The following is a 19139-nucleotide window of genomic DNA, read 5'->3' as shown; positions in this document are numbered from 1 at the left end:
CAAAGAACAATGTATTTTACCAAACAGGGTGTCCAAATTTATTTTATAATTACTTAAATATCCAGGATCTACAACCATAAAATACATTCTTCTTCAATTTGTGCAAAACATGGCCTAACTCAACTAAACATTCTGCATTACATACATTATTCCCTCTCTCTCAGCTCTTACTATTCAGGTCAATGACAACAATTGTGAACAAGGCTTTCAGGCTCCTGCTTCACCACACTAGGTGACACGCTTAGGGACTGTCCCCTACTCTGACCTTACTGGAATAAAATGTTTGCTTATTAATCAGAAAGCACAGAGTTCACAGTAATCCATAAAACTTGTAACAGCTCTCTTTGGGGGAACACCCAATGGAGGTTCTGTTTAGTGAAAAGTCGTATATCATAGTAGTAGCATGCCATCTTATCTTGCTAACCTAGAGGAATGCCAACCCTCACACTGTAACACAACAGGAAAATGGATGTACTGAGTTATCAAAAAAAAAACTTACTTTATGAGTAACAGTTCAAAAGTTCATTAGAATGTGGCAGACATTTATTAATGTTGTCTTCGATTAACTGAGCACGCTGAACCTACTTTCGATTTCAGACGTCCCATTCTGTATTCAAACCTAACATTTTTACTTCCTATGTGTAATACTTTGCATTTACTGACATTAAATTTCACCTGCCACAGATCTGCCCAAGCCTGTATGCTATCCAAGTCAATTCTGTAATGATATAACGGATTCCAAATTATCTGCCAATCCATGTAGCTTTGTTTCACCTGTAGACTTAACCAGTTTGTTATTTATATTCCTATCTAAATCATTTATATACAGCGGTGGGCAGAAATAGGTTTACAGTTGTCAATATAAAACATACAAGTATATATCTTTTAGGTAATTTGAGCACTTACACGCTTGTACCTAAGTGCACTGTGACTTTTGTTTGAGTTAATGAAGTTAATAAAGCTATTGTAATAATCATAACCTGCGTGTCTTTTTCCAACTGTAAACTGACTTTTGCCCAGCTCTGTATATTAAAAATGGCAGCGGCCCTAGCACACCACTCTTAACATCAGCCAATCGTAGCCTATACAATGTGCAGAAGTAGAAGTTACTGTTATACACTTAAACAAACAGCTCAACTTCTTATTTAAATAAACAGTTAAAGTTACATTTAGACAAACACCACTGCAAACAGTGGCTTCCAAATAACAAATAAATTAGATTGTAAAAGTTGTAACTGCTTATAAAATGAATTGTACATAAACAACAAGAGACAGACAACAAAGTGGAAGGCATCAATTGAGAAAAAACCTCGGGGTGCTTATGTTTTAAGTGTATCCAGAAATTGCTCTTAATTGAGAATTTAATGACTACCGTTTTGAAGGAATGTTGCCAAATAGTCTCTTTTCAATTTTCTACATGCCATTAATCATTTGGCTTGAAAATTAAATGAATCCAAACTGCAGAATTTACCTTTAGCTTTAAAATAATATCCATCTTCAGTATTTTTTTTATTTTAATATCCATCTTCAGTATTACTCCTTTATATTATTCTTACCGAAGGTCATGAACAAGGAAGTCTTTTTTCCCCAAGTTGCTTGTTCCAGAAAAGCTGTAACTTTACCTAAAGGCAGACATTTTCTAATCAATTCCTAGATTTTTTTTTTTTCTAATAGAATCAACTATCGGAGATGGCTGTGGGCACATCTCTGTTGGTTTTGATTGGTATTGCTGATGCCTACATGCCTAGTGTTGTGTTTTTACGCATGTATTTTTAATATGCCCGCGCTCATCTGTTTAAATGAAACGGCTTGCTTACATTTTACCAATGCAAGGTGCGCTGATTCAGCCACTAAATCAGATTTTTACACAAATAAGATGCATGCTATTACGGTAAGCCAATTAACTGTCTACTGATATTTATTTTGATTTTTTGTTTAAATCCATTTTGCTGTTCTTCTCATTAAGTATTACATAAAACAGGCCTGTACCACGTTGGCTGCACTTAGTCAGTGGGTGAAATAACCACAACATTGGGCTGCAGTTAACTCAGTTTTCTAATAGTTGTTTAACACAATATGCTGCTTTACTTGTTTGTTTTTGACACCTTTTGGTAATCTAGTGGCACATATTACGCAAATGAATATTTTTATTTTTGTGTGCCTGCTGGTAATGACACACATTACATGATCTGATCTCCTTCCTTTAGAATGTAAGAGAAAAGCCATTTCTCTACAAGAAAACCGCACACACACAACGAAAACATGCAAACTGCACATTGAAGTATTAACTGCTTTGAGGTGTTGGCATCAAACATTGCACCGCCATGCCATCTGAAAAGATTTCACACTGCAGAAAGAGCAGAGTGACAATCAAATGACCCTTTATAATCTATATGCATGCCCTCTCTTTCAGTGAGTAATCTCCAGCCTTGAATCCTGATATCTGTAAGTCAGGGCCGATGCCAGCTATTGCTGAACACTTTGTAATATAAGACCTACTTAAGTGCTGGCGTTTCAAGATCTGGTTAACTTAAACTGAACTCTTGAGCACAGCAAACATTTGTCTAATGGGACAAAAATGAAGAGCAGCATAAAAGCTCTGCTTCAGGTCAAGGGCATTGTACAATTTGTCTATTTAGTGCAGTTGCATACTATGCATACTTTATGATAAAATAGGATCACTTAAGGCAGGAGGCTCACAAGATACAATGTTATTAACAAGCAAACCAGTCTGCTCAGATCCTTTCATCAAGTGCAAGTTAAGTCTGTTGTAAGATATGGCTGGCCATGTACCCCGGCCAATACCCCCAAGCCGCCAGGTGGAGCCCTCCTTGCAGCATGGAGGTCCCCAGAAGACCTGCAGGGCATCATGGACAATGGAGTTTTTATGCACCGCCCTGCTGGATGCCATGGGGGCCACGAGAGGGAGCTGCAGGGAGGACCGAAGAGTTCTTCGTGCCCTATGACCCGGAAGTTCGTCATAGGAAGAGCGACGGGCTTCCGGGGTGAGAAAAAGCATTGTTTACCCTGACCCGGAAGGAATAAGGACTTGTGGACTGTTGGATTGGGAACACTTCCGGGTCGGGGGATATAAAAGGACTGTGGGAGCTCCCAGACCGCGAGCTGAGTTGGGAGGCAGGGTGGCTAAGCGTCTGGGAGATTGGAGGATTTGGTTTATTGGTTATTGTTTATTGAGTATTTGGTAGTGGAGGGTGCTTTGTGCACTTTATTATTATAATAAATATCATTATTGGACTTTTACCTGGTGTCTGACGTGGTGTCTGAGGGTGCAAGGGTGCGAGCAAGCACTTTAATCTGTCACACTGTGTAAGGTAGTATAAAAACCTGAGTCCTTAACTTTCACTTTGACTTAAGGAGCTTTCTCCTCCCCTAAGGACAACTGACAGTCAGAAAAATCAGGCAAGCTCACGATACTCTGAAAATGGGTGTGCTGGAAAGTTATCATGCAGTCATATGATTTATACCGTAGCAATCTGACATCCTCAGACAAGATCTGTAACAGCAGTCGTCAAGTTTGGCATCCTCTCCAACTAGTCTTGCAATGTAACACTAGCTTTAGTCATGCTGCCAAACTCCTTGTTTTTTTATGCTGAAAATTCCCTGAGTACTATGCTACAGGTTTCGTAATCTGATTCATATGAAGGTATTCAGAATTCAGGTGAATATGTTTGAAATCCCGGACATAAGAGATTTGCTCATTTACTTGAGTAAGTACTGTGGTTAGGCTGGTTCTTCCTCTCTTTCAATATTCCTTAGCCACGGTGCTTTATGAGTCAGGGTGGACATTGTAAAGGAGTGAAGCTGTCCCAACAGAAGGAAGAAATAAATTTGAGAAGCAACGACAGTGGGTTCAAATGAAGCAGTAGCACATTCCTTTATTTACAGCAGCAGTCATATATACAAAAATTCCTCTCGCAAATGTAAACGTTTCATAAAAGTCAGGATCTTTTTAAAGCACTAACTGTTTGCAAGCAGACATTTTATATGGTGTCATCATTCTGTTCAAAAGCATTTGGAAAAAAATGTGCAAACAGAGCTGCAGAAGAGCTTTTATAGCATTACTGTTGCTTCATCGTAACAAAAAAAATGAAAGAAATAAAACTAAATCATACGTATAACAATATCCACATTGTTCTCAAATAAGCATTTTATTATTTTCAGTATGTGGCATTTCCATGTCTATTTGGGCTCAAGGGGTCATCATAATATGGCCTACTCCAGTCCCTTTCTGTTTATCTCTCTCTCTATATATATATACGTATATATATATATATATATATATATATATATATATATATATATATATATATATATATATATACTGTATATATAAAATCCAACATCTATCTGTCTGTCTGTATGTCTCTCCACTTTTCACAAAAGAACGACTTAGATTGTATTTTTTCTATAATCTGCTTAAATATTCCAGTTGATTCTGCAACTTCTCTCATAGAGCTAAGTATCATAGTTCACTTGCAGTACCGATTTATTTGCGCAAATCTGAGAGATGCAGCGGACCGAGGGGGGTGGTGCCCACCTCACTGACACACCAGCCTTAGAGCAGCGTTTCTCAACCTTTAAGTATTTGCGGCCAGAGTTTTCATAACAGTTTTAATTGCACCCCCCTAAAATTTTTTTGAAATGTAGATGCATATTTTATTATACCTACTTAACTTTTATCAACATTTATCTAACTCTATATTTATTGTTCTAGTATCAGAATGTAGTTTAGGTTAATTTGTTTTGGTTTCAACAGATTTTTTTTCATATTTTTGATTCTTGTTTTCTTTTTTTCACATCTTCGCGCCCCTTTTTGTTACTTCGTGTCCCCCTAGGGAGGCCCGCCCCAAAGATTGAGAACTACTGCCTTAGAGCATACCGTACCTCTGCAAAACGAGTGAACAAGAGAACTACTTAACGGATTTAGATCGGGTTTTTTTCTATAATTTGCAAGAACATTCCAGTTAATTTTGCGACTTCTCTCATCGCGCTAAGAATCATAGTTTGCTTGCGGTACCAATTTATTTGCACAAATCTGAGAGACACGCAGCGGTGAGAGAGGAGGGAGGTGGGGCCCTCCTCACTCATGCGCCAGCCTCAGGGCATGCCTTACTTCCTCATAGCTAGCGAATGAGAGAACTACTTAACAGATTTCGATTGTTTTTTTTCTAGAATTTGCTTGAACATTCCAGTTGATTTTGCGACTTCTCTCATCAGGCTAAGAATCATAGTTTGCTTGCAGGAGCGATATATTTGTGCTAATCCGAGACAGAGGCTGTGGGCAGAGGGGAGAGGAAATCGTGACGTCAGGAGTAGGGAGCCGGGCAGGGCCCTCCTCACTCACGCACCAGCCTCCGTTCGAGTCGCTCTGCCTCTGCGTTTTGGAGTGTACCTTGCCTCCACTTAGCTAGCGATAGCTGTTTGTTTATTGATTTTTAAAGTTTGCCCTGTTTCACTACTATGTGGGCGGAGCCACGGGGAACAGCTAGTCTATTATATATGAACCAGGAAAAGGTAACAGCAAGTAAGTTAGAATCAAATCATCACATCATAATCAGCCTGTCTTTGAAAATATTGGACATTCACATAACCGTGACATCTTTATATCATGTCTGAAATGATGACATGCCACAAAACACCATCGTTAGTCATATCACGGGCAACAGGTATCATTGAACAATGTAAATAATAATTCAAGCCTTAAAAATACTGTGCCCAAAGTAGGAAAAAAAGAAACAATTGCAATAATGATAAAAATATTAAAAACAAAATGGCAAATAATGAATCAAGAATTCAAGAATTAAAAATTGGATAAAATAAAGCAGAAATGATTATAATAATCCTCAAATTCATATTTTATAGACTTCACAAAGTGCACTTATCCTCCTTTGTTCATTTTAATCCTTGTCTTGAATGGTGCCTCCACTACAACAGCAGCAAATTCACAAGAAAAAAAATTGCCAAGTATATGGCACTGGACCATTTCAAAGAAATCCTTGCATCATTGCTTAAACCATTAAAATATTAATTTGTTTCCAGGGTAGCCTCCACCCTAACTATCCTTACACTTTCACATACCTTAAATACTGTAAACAGACGAATGACATACACTCTAACTCTTCATCCACAGTAGGACTTTCTCCTTCTTCTAGTTCATTTTAATCATTTTTAATTTTTCAACACAGAAGTAATCTTGATTTGTTCTTTCCAAACATTTCATATTAGACAAGAAAATGGACCAAGAGCAATATAAACAATTAAAATTATATTTTAATTCATTATTACAAATTAATATCTATTCTTTTCACAAAACAAAATACTAACAGTAACATCATCATGCATGATAAAAAGCTTGAATAAAAATTAATAGCCAGAAAAACAGACCTCATCAGGCTGTGACAGTTACCATTGTGTATTTCAACGTAACACTATTTTCAAACAGATCATTTATAGATAGCTAAGTGTGCTAGTCAGCACCCTAAGGACAAGAGAGTCACAATGAACATGGCCCCTGTGCCACAAACCCAGAGGAAAGCCTGCTGTTTTTGCATTATGGATGATCTATAAATGTTAAAAGAAAAGCTAAAAGGATCCGAGAGACTAAAGATTAGGGAAATATGTATACAGTATGTTGCATGAAATTAAACTGTGGATTAAGACAATTATTTTTGGCATCCGGGAGAATGGTGCTGAAAAAGTCCCATGTCATTAGGTGTGATGCCACCAGGTATTCACACTGGTACAATTAAATCAATGGCACAATGCTGCCTTTCCCTACCTGTGGCTTGTCAAATTAGCTCTCAGTGGGCTGCTTAGCAGTCAGTGGCCACTTCAGAGTTGTCACCTGTTGTCACATGTTTGGGGCTTCTACCTTTTAGGTAATCACAAACACGACGTTAATCATCCTTTAACTAGTTATATATATATATATATATATATATATATATAAAGAATTTGAGTCAGACTTCAAACCCACAATTCTTATTTTTTTAAAACCTGGTATCTGTTACAAGGTTGTTAGGAGCTGGTTAGGAGTCAGTTTCTGACCCTACAGGAGCCAACAATGGACAGGAAACCATCATTCGTAAAGCCCATTCAGTCCCGCCCCATTCACACTGAGCCAATCTAATGGCAAGACTTCAGAGTGTGGGGGGAAAAAAGGGGAGGGTCTCACCTGCACACAGAGAACATGCGCTAACTCTGCACTGAAGAATCCTTGGCTAAGGTTATTAATAATAGAGAATAATATTGAAAAAGACACTCAGGCTGGACCTAGGCAATGCTAACATCTGAGTCACCATGCCACCCTCTTCAGGACCCCCTCTCATTTTCCAACAGCACATGCTAAAGCAGCTCACATTTCATCCTCTCTGCTACTCTACAAATGCAGGGAATTCTCCTCTGATTAGTCTACTGGTAACCATGGTAACACCAGTTTTGTTAAAAGAAAGTGCAATCATAGGGTACTGCATGGTTTGTGATTAGAGTTTCATATCCTAAAACAAATTCCATAAAATAAAAACAATTTATTAATGAATTATTTATAGTTGGTACATTTTTTGTCATTTTATTTTTGTTAATCATCATATTCACAACAAAAGTAAAAGGAAAGAACCACATCTCTTGTTTACTAATGCTCTGCTTGGCATCTCACTAAATGCTTCCACACCGATTTTTTAACAATGATTCATCTATCCATCCATTTTCTACATGGACTACATTGTGAACAGTCTATTCTGACAGAAAAGGAGCAAGGTCAGGTTCAAACATAAGTAGGGTAGAAGTTAACGGTAGGGCACGCTAATGCATACATCCCCATGGCCATACCAGGCTAGCTGATAGGCACTGATCAACTTAACAATATATGCAAGAACTGTAGGGAGAAACTGAAATGAAAGAAATAAACCAGAATTGTACTAATAATATTGTGAAATGTTAATGGTTAACCTGGGCAGAATGAAACAGGGATGATTATGGGGAAAGATCACTGTGGAGAGTGACAGCTAGTATGGAATCTTTTTAATTGCAAATGACCTCAGGAGGATCCACAGAAAATAACGCCAAAGACAAACTAAGATGGGCATGAGTTTATTTATGGGGGTGGTTCTTGTACAAACTGTGGTCAGTAGGGGTTCTCTGCATGCATATCTGATCCACAGTGATGGGCAATATTCAAAAAGAGGGTATGAGAAATTGGAGTAAAGAAAGTACCAACTAAACATTGAAAGATAACAAATTCCATTAGCTCTCCAAGCCCATCTTGATGGTTTCTTACATTCCGTCTCTTGGTAGTGTAGCTTGCCCATTTATCCATCATAGTGGTGTTGCCAAAGCATCTTGCGTCTCACCCCAGCTCTCTCTGTTTGTCACCTGGCTTTTCCTCCTTCCACTAATAAAATGCTCGTATTCTCTCTCTTGTCCTGGAAATATCCTGAGAATACTTCAGGTTAGTTCTGCTGCAAGGATAACTTTGTATAAGCAGTAGAGACTCCAACCAAGCTATCCCTTTGGTGACCCTTGAGGTTCATGTATCTCTAAAGGACTAATTATTACAGAAATAGGCTGCCTATTCCACATAAGGGATAACAAAACTCTGCATACGACGATCCTGGGATGTGTACACTCAGGTCAGTGAAGCCCTCTCTTGCCCTTCTATTTTTTAGCAAACATTTTAACATCCTGCCATCTACCAAGTTTGCTGTCTTTTAATGGCCATGACTGTGGTACTTGATATCATCCTTCTGTCTACCAACTGTATGGAAATGGAGGGTCAGGCATTTCATTATACTACATTACCTGCCCCACACTGTTGAGACCAAGCACTAACTGCTGCTCTCTTATCCCCCATACTCCTTTTCACAAAACACATCCATATTTAATGTCAGCTCATTCCAATTGTTAGATATGGCTGTACAGACTTGCGCCCACATGTCCACTGTTCACCTGCATACTTATCACGAGTGGAACAGGCAATGAGGTAATTTTATAAAGTCAGATAAATTACTTTTGGTATGAGTCAGTGTTTTTTAGGGATCGTAAATCTAGTTAGGAACATTTAACGTGTTGTTTATTTACATGCTGCCATTTTGTTTGTTTCAGTGGGCATCACCACTTGTTTATTGTCAAACTGCTGTGGCCATATTGTTGTTATGACAATGACACCCCATTAACACCACTTTATGACTGGATGTTCTAATGTGTGACTTCATCAGGCCATCAATGTTTTTGTATTTTGTAGTAAATTGCGATACATTAGCCAGCTGTTCAAATAACTTTAGCAGTTAGTCATCTTTAATTTCTTCACTCTTTTGGGTCTGATTACTTGGTACTCCATGCTATTCTGGCTTAGGACCCCTGCTTGTTTTGTGACTAATGATTTTTAGGGCTTCATATCCTGGTCCTGGTGATATTTTTCCTTTTGACTTTGTCACTTTTCCATCAGTCATAGAACAAACAATGGCTACATATGTGAATAGACCGTAACTAGACATAATAATGTAAACTATCCGATCAACATGTATTCTTTTTAAAAGTGAATTGCTCATTAAAAGTTTTGGCATAATGGTGATGTGTGATGCCAAATCCTAACCAAGTTTCTTCTCTGACAGGTGTTAGCCTTGACTTTCTTTCACCTCTCTCATCACATTCTTGACCCTAACACTGCCTACCTAGCTGCTGTTTGGAAACAGTATGTGGCAGTCATGAGGCAGGAGCACTAGGGAAATACAGACGGAGTGCAGCTCATGGGATGTCCTCTAGAACTGTGCCTTCCTTCCTGTTAAAAAGGGTAGCTTGACAATTCATTAAAAAAAAAAGCAAGGCCATGCAGCCAATGCTTTCTAATTTCCCCTACTGAGAAAGCAAACAGGATAACTGATGCATTTATAAATTGGTTCTTTTGAAGTCTGATTTCACTACAAGTTATTAGAGGATACCACGTTCTGGGATGGCATCAGTGTTGCAACATATATTTAAGGTTAATTTTGTTGTAATAACGACTCATTATGTTAAAGGCTGCATATCTGTTGATGCTAAGATGGCGACACGTTGTTTAAGAGCAAAAAGTGTGTACTATTTATGTGTGCAACATATGACCTTTTTTAATGTTACTATCTCATTTGAGCTTGATTCCCTTTAGATTTAGCCATTGTGATGGACAGCAGGGTCCTTTTCTCAGCTGGGAAACTATCATAAAGGGAGCAGATGTGCACAGGGCACTGTCTCCCCCTGAGCGCTAGATGGCAGTTTCCCTGAGTTGCAGCGGCCCCTCGGATTCCCACAGGGCTCCTGTGGGGGCCACTAGGGGGAAGCTGCAGAGTCCTACTTTGATGGGCTCCCACAACACAGGGGAGTGCTTCCAGACCTCACTAACGAGCCACCATAAAAGAAGCCAGAGTTGGAAGGAGGATGACGATAACGATGGACCTTGCTTCAGGTGAAGTGGAGGCAGAAAACAGACAGACAGACAAAGAGAGAAAGAGAAAACAAAACGTGTGTGTTGTGCCTGGTGTCTGTGTCGGGTTTGGGGAGCTGGTGGTCACACTATGTTAATGTGGAAAGTCAGCAGTTAACTTCCAGATCCACATATTAATATTCTAAATATACACAAGTAATTATAATAGGGAGTACAGTATTGATGTATTGTTGTCATTTACTGGATATGTAATGCTATTAATTTGTACTATTTCATTGATATGCATGATGACTTATAAAAGTTAATTTCCTGTCTTTCAGAAAAAAAACACACACACAAATACTTAATGTAACTTTGTATGCAAGTGGAAAAGGATTTGTTTGGCAGTTCTGATTTAGTGTTGAGAAGGTGGTATACTAAATAATTGGTTATTCTCAAAGTCTTCTCATATCTCCTGTCTCTGACCGAACATCTGCAGTGGGTTAAACTCCATGACCCAACAATATACGATTGAAGAGGCTTCCTACTGAGCAATACCTTTTATACTGCCTTTGCAACAAGTTATTTAGGGCTCAAATGCTCCGTTTTTATGACTTTACTGATTATTTTTGGATTTCACCTACTGTATCTATGCCTTGAATTGTTTGCTTTTTGACTGTTTACCAAAATCACAGGTACTAAAAAGATAGCTTCTTTTACTCAGTCATTGGTCTTTTGACGCCTGTGTCTTGGGTCCCATCCCATTACTTCCATAAGGCCGCCTGAAGTAAAATGTCTCACCCAACTAGCCTCTAATATCTTTGTTCTCTATTCATGGAACGAGATGACAGCATAGAAGGTGCCAATTGACAATGTGATGGAGTGATGTGCAATCAGTAAGCCTTAAAGGTGCAGATGGCAAGGACAAAAATGACAGGTGGCTTTCCTCTGAAGAACCCAACTTCCTCCCACATTCCAAACCTATGCCAGCTGCTGGGCTGGCAGCACTGAATTACCACTGTAATATGTTGTTAGATGTCTATATGGTCATCACTGGAGGTGCCTGCATGGTGTGCCACACATGTAATGGGTGCTCATATGGAAATACCTCAGTTCTGCTGAGGCTCAATCAGTGCCTCTGTGTCATCTTTAGTTGCATAATTTACATGTAAGACAGTGGTTAATATGGTAAGAATACAGTCAATAGATGAAAAGATTTGAAAGGTGAACTACTAAGTGAACTACTATGTAGGCTTTTACAAAAAAAGAAACTGAAGAAACTGCAAGCATACACCCTTCTCACCCTTTTGGGCCTAAAAGCGATTCATAAATTTGAAGCACTTGACTTGATAAGACAGATTGACAAAAACAATCCAGAGATTAAATAACATTTTTTGCACAAATGTACCCTCCTTTGAAACACATACTAACTGATAAAATATTTATTTAACACCATGATCAGAAAGTTCAATCAGTTTAGTACTATGTCTCAATGTGAACTTGTGAATGTAATTTATTTTCTTTGATAACCTTACTGGTAAGTCAGTCAGTCAGTAAGTCAGTCATTTTCCAACCTGCTATATCATAACATTGGGTTATGGGGGTTTGCTGGAGCCAATCCCAGCCAGCACAGGGCACAAGGCAGGAACAAATCCCTGGCAGGGTGGCACACACTCACACCAAGCACACACGAGGGACAATTTAGGATCGCCAATGCACCTAATTTGCACGTCTTTGGAGTGTGGGAGGAAACCGGAGCACCCGGAGGAAACGAAAGCAGACATGGGGAGAACTTGCAAACTCCACGCAGGGAGCACCCGGGAAGTGAATGCCATCTTGCTGCCCAATTACTGGTAAACACTTCCAAAATGAGGCAGTTTGTGTATAGAATCCAATTCACATGCAGCTGCTGTGGGAAAACCTTCTAACACAAGAGGTGGCAGTTTTTAACTTTTTTGTTCAGAGAAGTCTAATGGACAAAATTGAGAAGGTAATTCTAGACCAGCCTGACAGCTTAGCAGTGGGTCTGATGAATCTTGGACTAAATGTCCATACTCTGTAGAAGCAAAACACTTACAGTATATGACTGTACTACTGTAGGCAAGCCACCTGTCATCTTCCCAATATGATGGCAATTATCTGGCCTCAGTGGAAAATAACACCGGCCATAACATCACACCACCCCTTGGGTTTTGCTAATATGTCAAAGGCCAAAGTTTTCTGTACCTCCTTAAAACTCCTAACAATCACATCACCAGTGGAAAGAATACTGATTCTATTACTAAATACTATATGACACCTCCATTGACACTGATATGTTCCAGACATTATTTGTTCTGGTTTCTTATGTTGGAGTGGCTGTTTGCTGGGGAACATGCTGAACAAAACCAGAGGTGTTACATGCGTTCATCCAAAATTACCACAATAAATTAAACTACCATTACAGGCATTGATCTCAGCATTTTAATCATAGAAGAAGATCCCTCATTGCAGCAATACAAAAAAATATTTAAAATAACAGTCATTTGACTGAGGTCATCTCTTGCATGTACACTGGACCCAGCTGCCCAGATGATGATAAATGGGAAAAACAATTTAGAAAAAGAATAAATGAAGACACAGAAAAAACATCTCATTGTAAAAGCAAAACTCATTACTGTGAATAGAAATTATAACAACAGCCTGAAGGAATTCTCTGCTGTCGTGATTCTATTATATTAAGAGTGTGTGTGTGTCTGCACAACTATAAGCAAGCTTAATGGGTAAAAATTACCTTTTACCATTAACACAATGAGTAAGCTGTATATCCTCTCAGTCTCCATATTTGCTGCTTAAATTATGTTAAGGTTTAAGTTTCAAGGCTGCATGCTATCAACTGCACTAATCCTCACAATACTGTTGATAGATATTTATAAGAAAAGCTAAAGCATGACTGAGATGCAGCATTAGACATTAATAATTAAACACATTAATCACCTGCCAGTCAATCATCAAAAACCAATCAAAAAGAAGGAGGGTGGTTGTCAAGGTAGCAGCAACCTTTATATTTATATGTGGCTAGTCTTTCTTTGATACGGCTGCATAAAAATGTAAAATGAGGTACAACTACCTTAAAACATAGAGATCTCCAACAACATAGTAGAAATCTGATAAAGGACACAGAAAAATTACTATTGTTATTGCTACTGGAAGTACTTTAAACTAAATACATAAATAGTTTTGAATCCAATATGTTTATGTTGGTCCCTTTGTACGTTCTACAGATTAGTCAGTCAAAACTCAATGCTTATAAAAATATTATTGTAATTTCTAACAGTTATTTACTTTCAACTTTACTTTAGCACACACTCATTGACTGCACTGTCCACTTATTATTTAAAGATTCTTTTGAGATGAAACTGAATCATTACTTGAAACCCAGTTGCATGAGTGCTGCTCTAACCTGATTTCTGTTTGTCCTAGATTGAAGGAGGACTAATCCGACAGATGCTAATGTCACTCCTGCCTGTCGAACTGCCTCTTCCACCTCCACTTCTATAAAATTCACCTGACTTGGAAGGAGGTCATCACTAAAAACCAGGAGCTCAAGCGTGATGGAAGTCTATACAGAGCTGCCATTACCTAATTGGAAATAACGGCAATAAAATTGTTTTTTCTTTTCAATGTTATTTTTTTTTACATTAAATGGGGTTCATTTCGGTGCAGCATCTCTTTATCCTTTGTTTGTAATGCACCGAGGCTGTGAAGGATAAGAGAAAAGATGAATAACAGAACAGCTACTTCAAAAATGATATACAGTAGATTAGTTTAGCGAAAAGTCGTATTTATTTACAAAAAAAGGTATATTAATAAAATACAATATAGTATTAAGAAAATTAACTAATTTATATAATATTGTAATGACAAGTGTAATAAGCAAATACAGGGTGGTCCAGATCTAATTATGCAGATCCAGATCATCTGAATGACTTTGATTTATGCGGGGACGATTCCAGTTCGGCGCGAAAATGATTCTTCATGTCTTCAGTTCGCACACTTTTCGATGGTCCGGGATTTTTCGGGTGATTTTCTATGTAGTAAACTTAATAAGTTATAGCGTAATGAAAATTGCATGATTAGATCTGGACCACCCCAGACAACTCAGAGGTACTGGATTTTTCTATGTTTCACTTGGAGTCTTTGTTCTGTAAAAATGGTGCCCCGTCTTATACTTTGTTATATCAGGGTTACAGAGCACATCTCAAAAACAATAAAAGAAAGCTTTCCCTACCAATAATTATCTACTGCCACTCACATTCTGTCTTTTTCTATCTATACACTCCTGCTTATTGTCTCCTGACTCCCTACTCAAAACGTCCTTTCTCCACACCTTCCTTTAATTCCCACCTTCTCCTGTCACTCATCTCCTAAGAGGCGTGCCCTCCCTTCAACCAATCCTATCACTTACACAGCATTCTGTCCTTTCTGCTCCTGCACAACACATCACAAGCTGCCTGCGCTTCACAATATATTAACAAAACATAATATAAAAGAGTTTAAAAACAAATTTACAATGCAGAACATTAACATTAATACAGAATAACATTGCTGTCAGTGGTTTCCATTTTTGACAAGTTTTTAATTTTTAAATTTAAATTTAAGCAAAATTTGAAACAGTTCTGCCATTTCTTAAACATTTAATAATTTCAGTTTTTAGTGACAATTCCAACACTACACACATATATTTATTGGCCATAGCAATGTATAGTAGTTTAATTACAACAAAAGAGAAAAGCTATGAAACGCTATTAAAGCTGAAGGTGTGTAACTGATACTGTGATTTCAAAAGGTGGCATGACACGTGGTGCTGGGGAAAAACACTACATGCTAGCAGAAGGGAGAGTTGATCCAATGTGCACATCGTGCGGCAGTAGTAGTAGATAGACGCTGGCGTGCGCAATGTTTTTTTTGCCCTGACGGTTAATAGAGACTGACGGATAATCGAGTGCCGGATAATCAATGATTTACTGTATATATAATGCAAAATTAACTGACTTTGTAAAACATGCAAATTTTGTATACATCTTTAAGTTACATATTTATGATGTGATCAGAGGGGACCCCAGACTCAAAAGAATTAATTCATTTAAATGGGAAGTTCAAAAGAATCAATTCAGTAAATTCCCATCGCTTTGTATTTGGAGCAATGTCATACACCCTTAATGCATTCAATCTCATTTTAGTTTCAATAAAAAAGAAATGTTTCGTCTTTTAACTTAAATTTTTTATCTGGGCCAAATAGTAAATCTATATAAAGTCACACAGAACCAGGAACTCACATGAACATAATGAAATTGAGACATCATAAGAGATAACCCCCAAAATGTCTGATAACCTGTGAGCACAGGATTAGATTTGATACTCAAACAGGTTAATCGTTAATCACCACTACAGGCTATGGCTTCCCATAACAAGGCTGCTGTCTGCTGCACCCTCACCTGGTCTGAGGTAAACAACAACACCACCCACGTCACCGTTCTGTTTATCTCCTCTTCCCTGGGTTAACATGTTTTTTGTAACGGCAAATTTATAATACAGTATTAGAAATGGTTTAGGTAAGGAAGACAGAAGTTTGAGTAAGGTTGTTATGCTCACCAATCATGGTGCTGAAAAGTGGTGACATATTGCATGTTCATTACCGCATGCAAGTATGAATTTCACAGATAATATTGATCCTAATCACCTATAAACCAATAACAGCATGACCCAGTCCTATTCTTTAGTGGACTGCTAAATGATATAGAAATGGCAGAAATTAGGAATCACACACTCTTCAAATGCTGCATCATCACCAAAGTAAATGCATGAACAAAGATACTGTACTTCTGTTTCAAAGGTGAATTCTAGTTTTTAAACTGATTTGCCCGAACCCTCTAAATGATCTAGACTTTTAATCTATTTATCAGACACTCCGTAAAACTAAAAAAGGGAAGCTTTTCTTATCTTTTCACCAGGACAGCAATTCTACTTCAGGGAGTGGAGTTTACAAAATGCGTTAATTATTTTCAGATCTGTCAAATATTAGCAGCACAAATTATGCTCTCTTTATCTTGGCCTGATCTTTATTGTCATGAGAGTCCCAAGCCACAGTCCATGGAGAGCAGGATGCCTGGCACCAACGTCTGAATTCTCATCACACAAGCCATAACTTGAAGAACAATAAAAAAAAATGAACTGAAGTAACAGATAGAAGCCTTGAATGAAGATTGCATATGACTTTACTTAGAAGTGCAAGTTGCTCCGAGCAGCCGCTTCTTACCATGCCAGGGAAGGAAGATCATTGCGCTCTGCTACTAACAACAATAGAGATATTGATCACAAACATGTGAAAAACTCCTCCTTCCATAAATCAGCATGGAAAGGGGCTGTCAGCAGCCACTATAGTGTCTTACCAGTAGTCTGGTTTCAGAGTGGAGAGGGTGAAAGGTCTTGTCTTGGGCACACACCCACACATGCAGATCAGAAGTGTGTAAGGGGACTTTCTGTTCTATTCTATGTCTTCCATTTCATGACTTCAAAAGCGCCCCAAAAGAGAGGAAAGTTCAGAAAGGACTGACAATTTCTCGATTGAGCTATTTGTAAGATAAATAAATGTATATTTTTAAGGGGTGTCTTAAAACGGGGCTGTCGCTTACGACCTTGCTTGTCTCTATTCTACAGTATGTCCTCACAGGGATCCTGAGGCCTCTGAGTTCTTCCAGTTACACAAGAGAGCTCCTTTGTACCAAGTGGGGCTTCTGACTTCTAATTGCCAAGGGTCTCGTTACACAATGGCAGGCTTTCTCTTCAGCCTTGGTTCCCCCAAGCCATTCTCGATTCTCACTCTTGCCCTAAGCAATCCTGGACAAGCCCCCAAAGTCACAAATGAGAATTAACTCAGGGCTCCAAACCATCCATTTCACGTTCTCATGCAGAGAGGCTGGCCTGGGGCCTCCATGTCAGTACATAGCACCTCATCCAGTTATGCCATAGCGAGCTCTTTTGTATCAACATCCAGTTGGATTTCAATCTGTTAGGGTACCACTTACACAACAGCAGGCTGTCCCTCTTAGCTTTGCTTACCATTGCTCTGAGTGAATGGCATCATCTACTCTATCTCTGCTTAGGAAATCATTTAAGGCTTTGCTCCCCTTCTCACTTGCTCATTAGTTTTGTTTAACCTGTTCCAATCTATTATATTTTTTATGGCTGCTCAATATAATACTGATGTGTGTTAAACATTCCCATCTTATTCTCCAGCCTCTAACTTCATGTGCAGAGCACTAGACAAGCATATATGTAAAATGGTCAGATAAAGCCTTGAAAAGGCCAGTCAACACAAGGAATGGATGCAAAGGGCATTGCACCATGATCACACCATTTGAAGGAGAATTTCCTCAGCTGTCATCCCTTGGGGAGTTGATCCCACCTCAAGCTACTAATAACAGCATAAATTAGGGGGCTGTTTGCAGCACTGACTCAATCCGTGCATTTATTTTGGAAGTCATGAAGTGACCAGGCTCTAGGTGACACACTGCTGAGCTGAGTTAAGACCTTCTCAGGTTCTGTCTTTACTGAGAATGTGACTCAAAGCAAGTCTTGATGTAAGTCACATCAACACTTAGTCCCACAGCCTAACATCCATCCATCCATCCATTATCCAACCCGCTATATTCTAACAACAGGGTCACGGGGGTCTGCTGGAGCCAATCCCAGCCAACACAGGGCGCAAGGCAGGAAACAAACCTTGGGCAGGGTGTCAGCCCACCACGGCACAGCCTAACAATGAGAATAAAAATTCAGAATCCCTTTAAAAAAAAGAAATAGTGAATCCTTGTTAAAACTAGGCAGGCTTTGAGCCCACAGGCTTCCATTTGTGAAGCAGACTTGTTTCAGAAAGCTAAGAGAAATGCTTTAAATGGAAATCAAATTTAGACAATGTGGTGTTTGGCTTCTATCGAGCTGTGCTGCTAGCTGAGATCATATTAGGAATCTAATAACAAAAGGCTGCTTGTGCCAGGCAGCTAATTACATAAGAGCTGCTCCAGAATTCAACTCCTTTTATGTTATAATGTAATGTTAAAATGTTACAGGCGAGCTACAGGCCTCAAGAGTTATGGGTCCGTCAGGGCACAGACTTGAACTCAAAATGTGTTCAGTCATTTGCTTCCACATCTAAATCTCCCTGGAATATACAAGCCAGCAGGATCTTGTCTTTAAAAACTACTGGTTCATTTAGAGCCTGCACTCAGCACCACAGCTAATTGTGGTTTGCTCAGTGTACTGGGATTTTGTTGCACTTTCATCCATCAGGTTCACTCCTTAAAAGTACAACTGAAACTAGCTAATGTCTTTACACTGCACTCACAACATGAACAGGGCAGAACCACCCTCCTACCAGAATCTGGTCCCTGGTATACTTCTTGGTGGGGTGCCTTTGGAGTTCACTTCCCATGTTCCCCTCTTATTCATATGGCTAAACTCTGAAGACACCTTAAGCCTTCCACTGCCCAGACACCTAATTCCTTCCACTGTTTGTCACTTCCTTTTTGTCCAGTTCACCAGCTGTGTAAGGCAGAGCAACACTTTCCAGTTCCTATTACAGAATTCTTGATCGACCCTTTGCCGTCTGAGAAATAAAATCTCTTCCAAGGTCACTTCAAATTGATTAATTTTTTATATTGCCAAAGCTGTGCATTAGCATTAT

General features: G+C 38.8%; 1 protein-coding gene across 6 annotated transcripts in view; it reads right to left on the bottom strand.

The window, feature by feature from the left end:
- The window catches only part of LOC120529571 (anoctamin-5-like), a 128648-nt gene that overhangs the window by 86715 nt on the left and 22794 nt on the right, over window positions 1–19139 (bottom strand). The gene's annotated exons all lie outside the window — the stretch shown is intronic.

This window comes from Polypterus senegalus, chromosome 1 (assembly GCF_016835505.1).
Source record: "Polypterus senegalus isolate Bchr_013 chromosome 1, ASM1683550v1, whole genome shotgun sequence".
Lineage (NCBI taxonomy): Eukaryota > Metazoa > Chordata > Cladistia > Polypteriformes > Polypteridae > Polypterus > Polypterus senegalus.
The sequence above is the reverse complement of the archived record's forward strand: the minus strand, read 5'-3'. Positions and strand labels throughout refer to the sequence as shown.